General features: G+C 43.5%; 1 long non-coding RNA gene across 1 annotated transcript in view; it reads left to right on the forward strand.

Annotated features, from left to right (window-relative positions):
* Positions 1–12042, forward strand: part of LOC132002227 (uncharacterized) — a 142143-nt gene that overhangs the window by 91916 nt on the left and 38185 nt on the right. The gene's annotated exons all lie outside the window — the stretch shown is intronic.

Raw genomic sequence — 12042 nt, forward strand, 5'->3', positions numbered from 1 at the left:
TTCTTCTTCTTCTTCTTCTTCTTCTTCTTCTTCTTCTTCTTCTTCTTCTTTTTTTTAACAGAAGATAACGTTCTGAAAGTAGTCAACTGTCTGCATTGGTTTACTTGGGCCCCTGTAACAAAATACCACAAAATGTGCAGCTTCAATGATGGAAGTTTATTTTGTCACAGTTCTGGAGGCTAAAGTCCAAGGTCCCTTCAGGCTTGGTTTCAAGTGAGACCTCCTCTCCTGGCTTGTAGATGGCTGTTTTCTCATTGTGTCCTCACATGCCTTCTTCTCTGTGTTCCCACAAATATATCTGGGGTTTCTTCCTCTTCTTACAAGAACACCAGTCTCATTGGACTAGGGATTCACCTTAGGATGTCATTTAACCTTCATTACCCCCTTGAAGAGGGGATTTATATGGATTATTTATTTATTATTTATTATTTTATATGGATTATTTATTTATTTATATATTTATTTATATGGATTTCACCATATAAATTTCAAGGGGACAAATTCAGTCTATAACACTATCCAAACTAAGGTAAAGAGAGAAAAAAATATTTAAAGGGGAACACAGAACCTCAGTGACCCCCAAGATAAAACAAACAGGCTATGATTACCAGTATAATAGAAGTCCCAGAAAAGGGATATGGAAAGAACACAAAGGATATTTGAAGAAATAATGCCTGAAAAGTGTTCCAGATAGGATTAAAAATATGTAAGCTCATAGATTCAAGAAACTCAATGGACTCCAAGCAGGACACATGCACACTCCACTAAGACATTATTATTTTTTTAAAGATTTTATTTATTTATTTGGCAGATGGAGATTGCAAGCAGGCAGAGAGGCAGGCAGAGAGGGGGAAGCAGGCTCCCTGCTGAGCAGAGAGCCTAATGCAGGGCTCGATCCCAGGACCCTGAGATCATGACCTGAGCTGAAGGCAGAGGCTTAACCCACTGAACCACCCAGATGTGCCTCAACTAAGACATTATAATTGAATTTGCTAAAATCCAGTGATCCAGAGATAAAGAGAAAATCTTAAAAACAGAAAAAGAAAAAAAAAAGACATTTTGTAAGGAGAGTAATAACTTATGGGTTACATGAATTGTTTAAAATTAGTTTTATTAGACTTAAGAAGTTTAAGGAGCTAGAGTCTCAAAGTATCATGCTCCAAATAAATATTAATTTAAAGGAAAAAATAGAAACTTTATGGTAGAGAAACATGGAAGACCCCACCTCAGCCAAGAAATAAAGGTTCACATCTCCTATAAGGCATATTGACATCATGTACTCCCTGGGAGGATGTACCAAGAAGGGCACCTCACTTCTGAGGTATTCTTACCTTAGGGCATAATTTTAATTTATTCATGAAACAACTTACACAAACTGGAACTGAGGGCATTTCTATAAAATAATGGGCTAGTACTTTCTAAGGTCTCAAGGTCATCTGTCTTAACCAGCTCAGACTGCTATAATAAATTACCATAGATCAGGTGGCTGAAACAGCAAACATTCAACCCTTACTATTCTGGAGACTGGGGAAGTCCAAGATCACTGTCCCAGCAGATCTGATGTCTGGTGAAAACCTGCTTCCTGGTTTGCAAAAGATGGTCTTCTCTGTGTATCCTTGCATGGGGGGAGAGAAAGGAAACCAGATCTCTGGTGTGTGGACACTAATCTCATCACAAGGATCCCACCCTCACCACCTAATTACCTTCCAGAAGACCCACCTCATAATTCATCCCATTGGGCGTTAGGGTTTCAACACAGGGATTTTGGGGGTAGACAAACATCACAATCGTAACATCATGATTCATGAAAGGCAAGGAGGGCTGAGGATCCGTGACAGATCAGAAAAGACTAAGGAGGCATGGCAGTTAAATGGGACTTGGCAGCCAAGAGTAGATTTTGGAATGTAAAAAGGACATTAGTGAATAATACCAGTGAGTCCAAGTAAGATCTGCAGTCTAACTGATACTAACAGCATTATTTTTAAAAAGTTTTTGATAATTGTGCCATGGTTGTGTGAGATATTAATCTTAGGAGATGCTGGGGGAAGGATCCATGGGAACTTTCTGGACTATATTTTGCGATTGTTCGGTAAGTCTAAAATTATCTCAAAATAAAAAGTTAAAAATAATTGTCCCCATGGAGCAAAACATCTCAATGCCCAGATGGCTTCCTTGGTGAATTGTACCAAACATTTAAGAAGGAAATAATACAAATTTTACATAAATTCTTTTTAGAGGAAGAGGGAATACTTTCCAACCCATTTTATGAGCCTAATACTAAACCAGTAATAGCTATTACAAGAAAAGAAAATTTAAAATTAGTTTTCCTCTAAAATATAGATACAAAAAAATTGGCAAATCATGTCCAACAATATTTTGTGTTTATTACAGGAACGCAAGTTTAGTTTAACATCTGAAATTCAGTTAATGGAATACATGACATTAACAGAATAAAGGAGAAAACAAAATGATCATCTCAGTAGACACAGAGAAAGCATTTGACAATATTGAACACTGATTCATGATACAATTCCTTTGTAAACTAGAAATATAAGGAACTTTCCTAAACTGATAGAGGTCATTTAAATAAAACCTACAACTGACCTCATGCTTGATGTTGAGAATGAATACTTCCCCCCACCCCCCAGTCAACTGTGTCTATTCTTATCAATTGTATTCAATATTGTAGTAGAGGTTCTGGACAGTCAATAAAGCAAGATGTAAAAAGCTATTTATATGGGAAAGGAAGAAGCAAAATTGTCTTTATTTGCAGATGACATAATCATATATGTAGAAATCTCCAAGAAAACTACCAAAAAGCTACCAGAACTAAATGAATTTAGCAAGGTCATTTGATACAAGTTCAATATGCCCCAATCAATTATACTTCCATATAGAGTAAAAACAATTAGAAAATGAAATTCTAGGGACGTCTGGGTGGCTCAGTGGGTTGAGCCTCTGCCTTCAGCTCAGGTCATGATCTCAGGGTCCTGGGATCGAGCCCCGCATCGGGCTCTCTGCTCAGCAGGGAGCCTGCTTCCCTCTCTTTCTCTCTGCCTGTCTGCCTACTTGTGATCTCTCTCTGTCAAATAAATAAATAAAATCTTTCAAAAAAAATCAGAAACTCAATATTTTTAAGGTGTTGATTTTCTCCCAAATTGAACTATAGATGCAACAAAATTCCAGTAAAAATTCCAGAAGCCTTTTTGTAGAAATTGACAAGATGATACTAAAATTTAGGAAATGCAAAGGACATAAAATAGCCAACGCAGTTTTGAAAAAGAACAAATTGAAGGAGTTACATAACCTTATATCAAGATTTATTGTAAAACTACAATAATCCACACAGGGTGGTATTGGTGTAAAGATAGACATATGGATTAATGAAATATAGTAAAGGCCAGAAAGAGACCTAGAGGTAAAGTGTTGATTGCTTTTTGACCAAGGTGCCAAGATAACCCAATGGAGGAAAAATAGTGTATACAACAAATGGTGCTAGAACCAGACATCCATTTGGAAAAATAAGAACCATGACTCTTACCTCATATCACATACAAAAACTTGTTAGCAACTGACCATACATGTAAATGTGAAAACTAAACCTTTAAAAAAACCAAAACAAAAAAAAAACCAAAATGTTGATCTTGAGAATAAGACCAATTTCTTAGACAGGACACAAAATCATAAATCATAGAAAAATGTAATTGATACATTTTGCTTCATCAAAGGTAAATATTTCTATTCTTTAAAGTAAAATATTAGGAAAATGAAAACTGAAGTCACGGGCTAGAAGAAACTCTTTATAATAGTTATATTTATAAAGACTAGTACCAAAAATATATAGAGAACTTGTGCAATCAACAATAAGATGAAAAACAGGCAAAAGATTTGAACAGACACTGCACTAATGAAAATAAATGAATGGCCAATAACCACATGAAAATTGATTCAACATCATTAATCAGTAGAAAGTTAGAAATTAAGATTATAATATGATTCCACTGTACACTCACTGGAAGGCTACAATGAAAAAGAGTGACCATATTAGGAGTGGGGGAAATAAGGCGTAATTGGAAGTCTTATAGACTGCCTGTGGGAATGTAAACTGGTACAGCTTGACAATTTCCTAAAAGTCAATCATACACTAACCATGCAACCCAGCTATTCTACTCTTAGACATTTATCCGTGAGGAATGAACACATACATACATATGAACAAAGTGTTCACAGTATTGTTATTTACAATAGTATCAGACTGGAAACCATCCAAATGTTTATTGGCAGGTGAATGGATAAGCAAATTATAGTATATCCATGTGTTGGAATACTAGTAAGCTGTAAAAACAAACCCATATTATTGATATGTGCAGCAAAATGGATAAATCTCAGAAGTCGAGTTAAGGAAGAAATGTAGAGTGAAAGAAGCCAAGTACCAAATATATATCGACAGGTGCCTGTTCACACCGATGTTCTGGGGAGCTACAAGGCTTAGACTAGAAGCCAGGTGCCCAGACGCCCTGCACAGTATGCTTTCTCCTGTCCCATGGAGTCAATCAAGGGTGGAATAAACTATTTCCTCAGAGGAGATTTTTATGATCCGTCCAGACTCTTCCCAGGGTTGGCGTGTCCTTAGTGGTCTAGAAGGCATCGAGTCCCTGATGAGCCCTTAAAGTTTTGGAGACCATTGCTAAAACTGGAGGTCTCACACTCATATGTGCTCTTGGCTAACATAGAGTTTTTCCATTGTTTACAGAGTATGTGATGAGAAAACAGCGACATCAAGTTGGAGTTTGGTGCTCTCCCCTCTCATCCATCTGTGGGTCTCTTCCTCTCCATCTGCATTCCACATTCATTAGAAACATTGATCAGACCTGCTGGGAATTGGTTGTCACAGCATAGCAGCTCAGGGACATGGTTGGCCTTTGTCTGTCCATCTTTAATCTGTGCCTTTGCTTTCCCGTTTGTCCTGTGTGTACTCAGGTTTATCTTTTTCGGTGTGTGTGTGTGTGTGTGTGTGTGTGAATGTCTCTTCTCTTGCTTTTCTTCTTTCCCACTCTTCCTCCCTCTCTCCCTTCTTTCCTCTCTTCCTTCCTTTCTCCCTCTTTGTCTCTTCCTCTTCACCTCTTTCTCCGTTTTTGTCTTCCCTCAGATCTCACTGGATCTGTTTTCTTATTCTTGTCACTTTGATTGTCCTTCTGTCTCTCCCTGCTTCTCTGTGTTATCATGTCTTCTCCCTCATTGTCCTCCGACTCTCTTTAGAGAATGTGCATTTGTGCACAAAGTGGGAGCTGCCAAGGCTTCTTGAATTTCTGCTCTTCACCCAAGTTTGTGGAGAACCCTGAGGCCACCCTATTTGTTAAGTAGATTGTACAAGATTTTCCTCTTTCGATTGTTTATGTAAATGCATTTTGGTCCCCCTGGAAAGGAGATCTCATTGGACTTGTGCTTTGGACAGAGGCTACACACATACACATGCACGCGCACATGCGCATGCACACACACACACACACACACACACACACACCTATTTTTTTTTTTTTTCCCAGATTGTAAGGAGACTTGCTTTAGTTTTAAATACAAGTGAAATGGTCTCTTTGAGGTAGACATTCTAAAGCAATTCTGAAGAAGGTTGGAACCTATAAAACTTAAGTATGCTTTTATATTTCTCATGGTGGAAGCCAGATTGATAAAATAGTCATTGAGCACCTCTTGTATACAAGGGGTCAGAAAAATAGATGTAAACTATAGTCCTTCAGGGACACGCAGGCTACTAGAGCAAGATTCAGGTAATAGTACGCATTGTTTACTTGTCTGAGTGTTCCAATAAGGAAAGTAAAACAAGCTATGAGAAGAAGTCCTTAAGCCTGGAGTAATCAAGGAGGGCTTCAGGGAGACAGTGATATTTGATCTGGGCCTTGAAATACATACAAAAGTTTTCCAGAAAGACAAGGATTAAAGACATTCTCTGTGAAGAGATGGTATGGAAGGATAAAGCAGTTTGGGATACTAAGAACCTAGTGTGCTAGAGGATGTGGATGGAAGATTATATTGGGTCCCTACTCTTTGAAAGTGAGGGTGAGGAATTTGGCCTTTTCCCTGATGACCACGTGGGGTCGTGGAATATTTCCACAAGAGTACAGCAGAGTCTGTGTAGGTGAGAGAAGGGAGGTGTTCAGACCAGAGGGAGGAGATTGAGGCAGTGCTCCAGGGGAGAGAGGAAGGAGCTCTAGCAATATTTCTCCTCCTCACATAGTGTGTTTCCTTGAAATGTGGTTCCATCTGACCTCTGCTTATGGGAGGGTTTGTATTCATTAGAAAACCATCAACAAACCTCTATAGGGTAGTCGGCCTTAGGGACATGGAGATGAAAATGACACGGTTGTGCTGGAGTCTTAAGGAACTTAACATTGAAAAGCAATATGACCAAATTGATAGGGGATTTCTGTGTGACCCTTTAGGTACCAGGACCGAGGAAATAGAAAGGGGACATGGGGGCCTGGAGGAGGAACTTCACACAGCACGGGAGGGGCCATTGTAGGTGGGCTTTCTGGAAAAAGGGAAACCTGGTACCTGGGTGGCTCAGAGGGTTAAGCCTCTGCCTTCAGCTCAGGTCATCATCTCAAGGTCCTGGGATTGAGCCCCGAATTGGGCTCTCTGGTCAGCAGGGAACCTACTTCCCACCTCCCCCCACGCCTGCCTCTCTCCCTACTGGTGATCTATTTCTGTTTCAAATAGATAAAAAACTCTTAAAAAAAAAGAAAGAAAGAAAAAGGGAAACCTGCATTGAACTTAGAAGATAGGCCAGAATTATCTAGAGCTGTATCTATTAAAGTGTGGTCCCTCGTCTAGTAGCAACACCCCTGTCTGGGATATTGTGAGAAATGCCAATTCTTGGAGCCCACCCCGAATCCAAACTCAGGGTCTGGGACCCAGCAGTCTGTGTTTTAACCAGTCCTTGGACGTATGCACAAGTTTGAAAGCCAAGGGAGGGAGCGATGTAGGCAAGGGAGGGAGCGAGTTGTCCCAGGCCCTGGGAGCAGGTGTGCAAAGGCGTGGAGGTAGTAGATGGTCAGGTAGGAATGTGGTTCGGAGACTGGAGCATAGACTCACTGTGCAGACATGCTATAGAGGAGCCTAGAAGTCTTGCTGGGACTGACAATGGAGGACCATAAATATTGGGTGAAGGGATGTGGACCTTATTCTGCAGGGAATGTGAAGCCACAGAAGGGCTTTATAGAGGAGATGGGCCTGGTCAGGGTTCTCTCTAGAAGCAGGTCTGAGGGGGGTGCGTGTGTAAAGTAGGGACTTAGTATTTGTTGTACGGACCCAGGAAGAACTAGAACAGTTCCCTCCATCTGATGACCACGCTGCAGATCAAGGAGGGCAAAAAAACAAAAACAAAAACAAAAACCCAAAAAACAAAACAAAAAACAAAACCCAAAACCCAAAACCAATAAACACCTTAACTCTTGAGCCAGCTCCAACCCACTGGTAGCAGCTTCCTGAGTGCTGTGTTGAGAAGGATCCTGAAGTCTGGAATTCGGAAGAAATGAGGTTTGTGGCTAAGCAGCCAAGTCTGGTGCAGACAGGAATAGTGGGGAGGTGAGGATGGTGGGGGGGCTCATGTGCTACATTTTAAATCCAACTTGCTCTCGCCAGATCATCAACAAGACGAAAACAAAAACACATGTTTTCCAGTACTCATTTGTTCTCAGGAAACCCAGCCTTGCTCCTAGTCAATACCAGCAAGAATCAAGTCTAAATTATGTGGAAACGAGTCATTGAGGGCCATGGAATCCTCTCCTCTGCACACCCCCACTGTGTAAAAGCCTCCGATGTCTTGACACAATGGCTGAGATTCTATCATTCTGCTTTTCTTTAGGGCAGGACAGGGACGGTCCCTCTAGAACCAAAGATGCCACGAGAGAAGATTCAACTCATTGCTTCACATACCATTCACCCTAAGAGGTCAGTCAGTTACCTGCAGCGGGCCATGCCCAGCTCTTAGGAGGGGAGGAGTCACACGGTTCAGCAGGACAATACAATATTAAAGAAAACTTGTCTATCTGAGTGGCCTCCCATTGCACAGGATGCTGAGTGGGAGCCAACTGGAGGCCTGGAGCACAGCCCAAAGAGCCCCCCTCTGGTGTAAAATGGACTTGAAGACTTGCATTTCATCTTCCAAATTTATGCAATCTTAAAATTCCACTCCATAATATGCAACATCTGGGTTTGTTTTAATGTAGATATTCTTGACATCAAGTAGTATTTAAATTACTTACCAGTAAGTGAAAAGGAGACCCCAGGTAGATGCCCAGTGCTTTTCCTATAATATTGTACCCCCAGTATACATTCCCCCACCACAGCGTCTCAGAGGATCTGTGTGCTATAGGTGGTGGTGGGCGGGGGGGAAGGCTGCTGGATGAGCAAGGGAATCCCTGACCTCCCCCCACTGTGCGACATTGGGTAAATTACTTCACTTCTCGGAGTTTGCTTCTCTCATCTGGCAGTAGGAGAACACACAGGATGGGAGGAGTAACATAGATGAAAGTGTGTAGCACAGGCCTCGGCACATATTAGGTCCTCGATAAATTTAAGTTAAATGCCCACATTCAGGACCCCGAGTCATGAAAACCACGGTGTGAATAAATTAGTCCAACAGAGTGAGGTCCTAAGGGGATGGGAAGGTGAAAGGGACAGGTGGATTTTCGGATCATCTCTGCTATTTCCCCTGGCTGTAAATTGCTGGGATGTTGCTGTGAGAACAGGATGCAAGGAGGGGTCCCTTCCTGTGGGGAATCCTGGAAGGCTTCAAGGAGCTGGTGTTGGAGCGGGACCTGTCTGCTTGTCGATGACTGGATCACAGTTCGTGAAGGAGACTGGAGACCAGACTATCCGGTCAGGAGGGTCTGAGCCCAGAGAGCCTAGCCTGCATTAGGGAGACTAGTTTTCATTCAGTTGGCCAGCGAGAGCCATTGAGGACTTTTGAGGGTGGAGGAGCTATGCAGGAGAAAGATCACATAAAAAGTTTTGAGGACAGGTTCGTTCCCGCCTCTGTGCGGTTCCTGCTCCATCCTCTGTGCCTACAAAAGAGTAAGTGTCAATAATGGATATTTGAATGAATGAATGAATGAACGAATGATGGCATTGCTCTGGCAGCAGGATTTTGGAGCAACCAGAGAGGGCATGCTGGAGGTAGAAGAACCAGTTCAGAGACTGTGGAGGTGCTCAAGGGGTTGGCAGTGGGCTGGGGTCGGGGCAGCTGGGAGGAGACTCTGGGAACATCACCCTTCTCCTGTTCTCTGCACCTCCCATGGAGCTCTGACCGCTCTCTGAATTGGGGGGAAAGCTTCAGGGCAGCATAATTCATCCTGACAGCCTTGGCCCAGCGTTCTCCCAGAGCCTCTATTCCCCTCTGCTCCCTGCTCAGATTGGAACACAGTCCGGGCACGCTCAAGAGAGGAAATCGTCATTTGCATCTAAACATGAAACAGCATTTTCTGAAGCTGCGAGCAGGGCCCAGCTGGTGTGCATGGGGCTCTCTCACAATTACAGCCAGCTTGTTTCAATTTGGGCCTGGGGGTTTCGGGGTAGGACTTCATATGCCACTTCCCAGTGGGAAGACACTCACACACACCCACACTCAAGCGAGTGCACCGAGTTGGAGCCCCCAGTCCCAGCTGTCTTGGCTGCAGAAAGGACTTCCCGGGGGTAGGGGGAGGAAGGAAGGGATGGGGGTGCACAATGCATTCTTTGTAAACCTCGGGGGAGCAGCTACTTTGGGAAGTTCAATAAATCCACGGGGAGCCAGAGGGAGCAGCCCACGGGTCCTGGAACCTTCTGACAATGTTGAACACCTACTATGTTTGAAGCATTTTGCCAGATGCTTTACTTTGTGTTTTCTGCAGGAGGCAGGTGGGGTGGGAGGCTGGAGAAAGAAGCAGGCTGGTTGCCAAGCCCTTAAGATTGTTTTGAAAAATGATAAATTAAAGTTGAAAAAGTCACGGGGGGGAGAGTTCAAGGAGACTCATTGGAAACTCGTTGCCCCAATGTGAGCCTCGATTCCTCCTGCCATGCCGTCCCTTCCAGTCAGGGCTGGATGCAGAGGTGGGGACACACGTAAGTTAATGTCCCCAGAGCTGTCCCTATTTTCCATGCCCAGACTGTTTGCACCTCCTCTTCTGATCATAAGAGTCCAGACCCAGCTGCTTGTCCCTGGACCCTCTTCCCATGGTCCCCACACCGTGCCTGTACGTGTCCACCAGCACAGAGGCAGGGGACTCTGGGGCCCTCAGCAGACTGAGGCTGCAAAGGGACACGATTATGAGAAAGCCCTCTTGTTGGGGTAGGGGCTGGCCTGGTATTCTGCAAGTGTCTCAGGCTTTGCAACTGCCTGGCTAGGGAGCTCCCATGGAACAGCCACAGACTCCAGGCAACATTGACTTACCTAACACTTATTGATAATAGCTAACACAGCTGCTGTCCTTTTCCAAGTGCTTTGATGAACTCACCTGGCTTTCATAATCACCTGAGGAGAGACAACCATCACCCTCATTTTACAGGCCCAGGGGGGTTCTACCACTTGTCCCAGAAAGTGGCAAATGTAGGATTTGAACCCCAGGCCATCTGACTTCCAAGTGAATGCTTCATCCCCACTCTCTGGGGCTACCTCAGCCAGCTCGGTGTGCACAGCGATAGGTGCTGGGGATCCTCCTCCTCTAACTCCTCTCTTCAAGGAGCCAGGAGTCTTGCAGAAAGTTCTCTAGCAGCAGTGGAACAGTCCTCTCTGTTAATTAGGTGTTTCAGTTTACTGCCAGCCTCCCCCCCTCGCCTCCCCGGGAGATCTAGCAGTATTTCCAATAAATTGTGTTTCATGGAAAGAAATAGAAAAAGACAGTGAGTAGCTCCCAGGTTGGGGACAGCAGAGTTTCTTTCAGGGAGAACAACTGGGCCATTGTCTACATTAATAGGACTTCTTGGGGAGGGAGCTAGGGGGGTGGCTTACACCCCAGTTTTATCTTTGCAGTGACCAAATTCAGTTCCTTTTTTCTTCTCCTTCCCTTTGGTCAGTAGTATATTTTATTCTCACATGGATCACTCCTTATTCCTGCAAAAACAAACAAACAAACAAACAAATTACCGTTTTGGCTTTGGACTTAAATAGGGATGAGGCAGGGGTTTGCTTGTGTCTCAAAAGAATGGAACATTTGCAGAACCCGCTGCTGTGGCACCAAGAATTTCCTTCCAGTGAGCACTCTGGGGTCTCCTTGCACCAGACACCTGTGTCTCAGAGAAAGGCTGTAGTGTTCTGCTCTGGTTCCATCAGCTCCGACTCCCATGAGAGAAGCTGAAAAGGAAGACCTTCTCTTTCCCAGTGTTCCTTGCGTTGAGTTTTTGCCAGCCAGCTCAAATCACCCAGATTTTGTTTGGATGCTAGGGAGGAATTGGGGATACTGAAGATGGCCTCCATCTTTACAACCTTCCTCATTTCTGGAACAGATTGCCAGGGCACAGTAAAAGTAAGAGCTTCCTTATTCCACTGCTATATTCATGTTCCCTGTGTCTCTTTCAGTAGCTCAGTTGGTTTTGTCCTTTACCTGACTGAATGGCCCTGGCAGTCATTCCTGGAAGGTCTAAACCTGAAGTAGATCTGAATGTGCTGGGTTTCTATGGTCTTCCATCTAACTTTTATCACCAGTCCTGCTAGGTCATGTTGCAAGAGCACCAACCCAACTTTTGGTAGTCTTGAGCGCCAGTCCAAGACCCATTGTTGTGTCCCCTTGGTAGAAGCATTCCTTCCTTGGGAATTAAGACCTCTGAGATAGCAGAGCCCCAATCTGTAGGAATGGGAGTAAAATTTTTGTGAATAGGTTGTGAGAGTTAATGGTGAAAGAAGCTCCTTCCGCCATTTGGTCTTTACACCTACGGAGTGCGGTGATGGGAAGATGGCATCAAATAGGAATTGCTAGTTCAGAACATACACTGTGTCTTGTGGCATAGTCCTCCAACCCAGCAAATAGTGCCATCTGGCAATCCCCATAA

The sequence above is a fragment of the Mustela nigripes genome, chromosome 14 (genome assembly GCF_022355385.1).
Source record: "Mustela nigripes isolate SB6536 chromosome 14, MUSNIG.SB6536, whole genome shotgun sequence".
Classification (NCBI taxonomy): Eukaryota; Metazoa; Chordata; class Mammalia; order Carnivora; family Mustelidae; genus Mustela; species Mustela nigripes.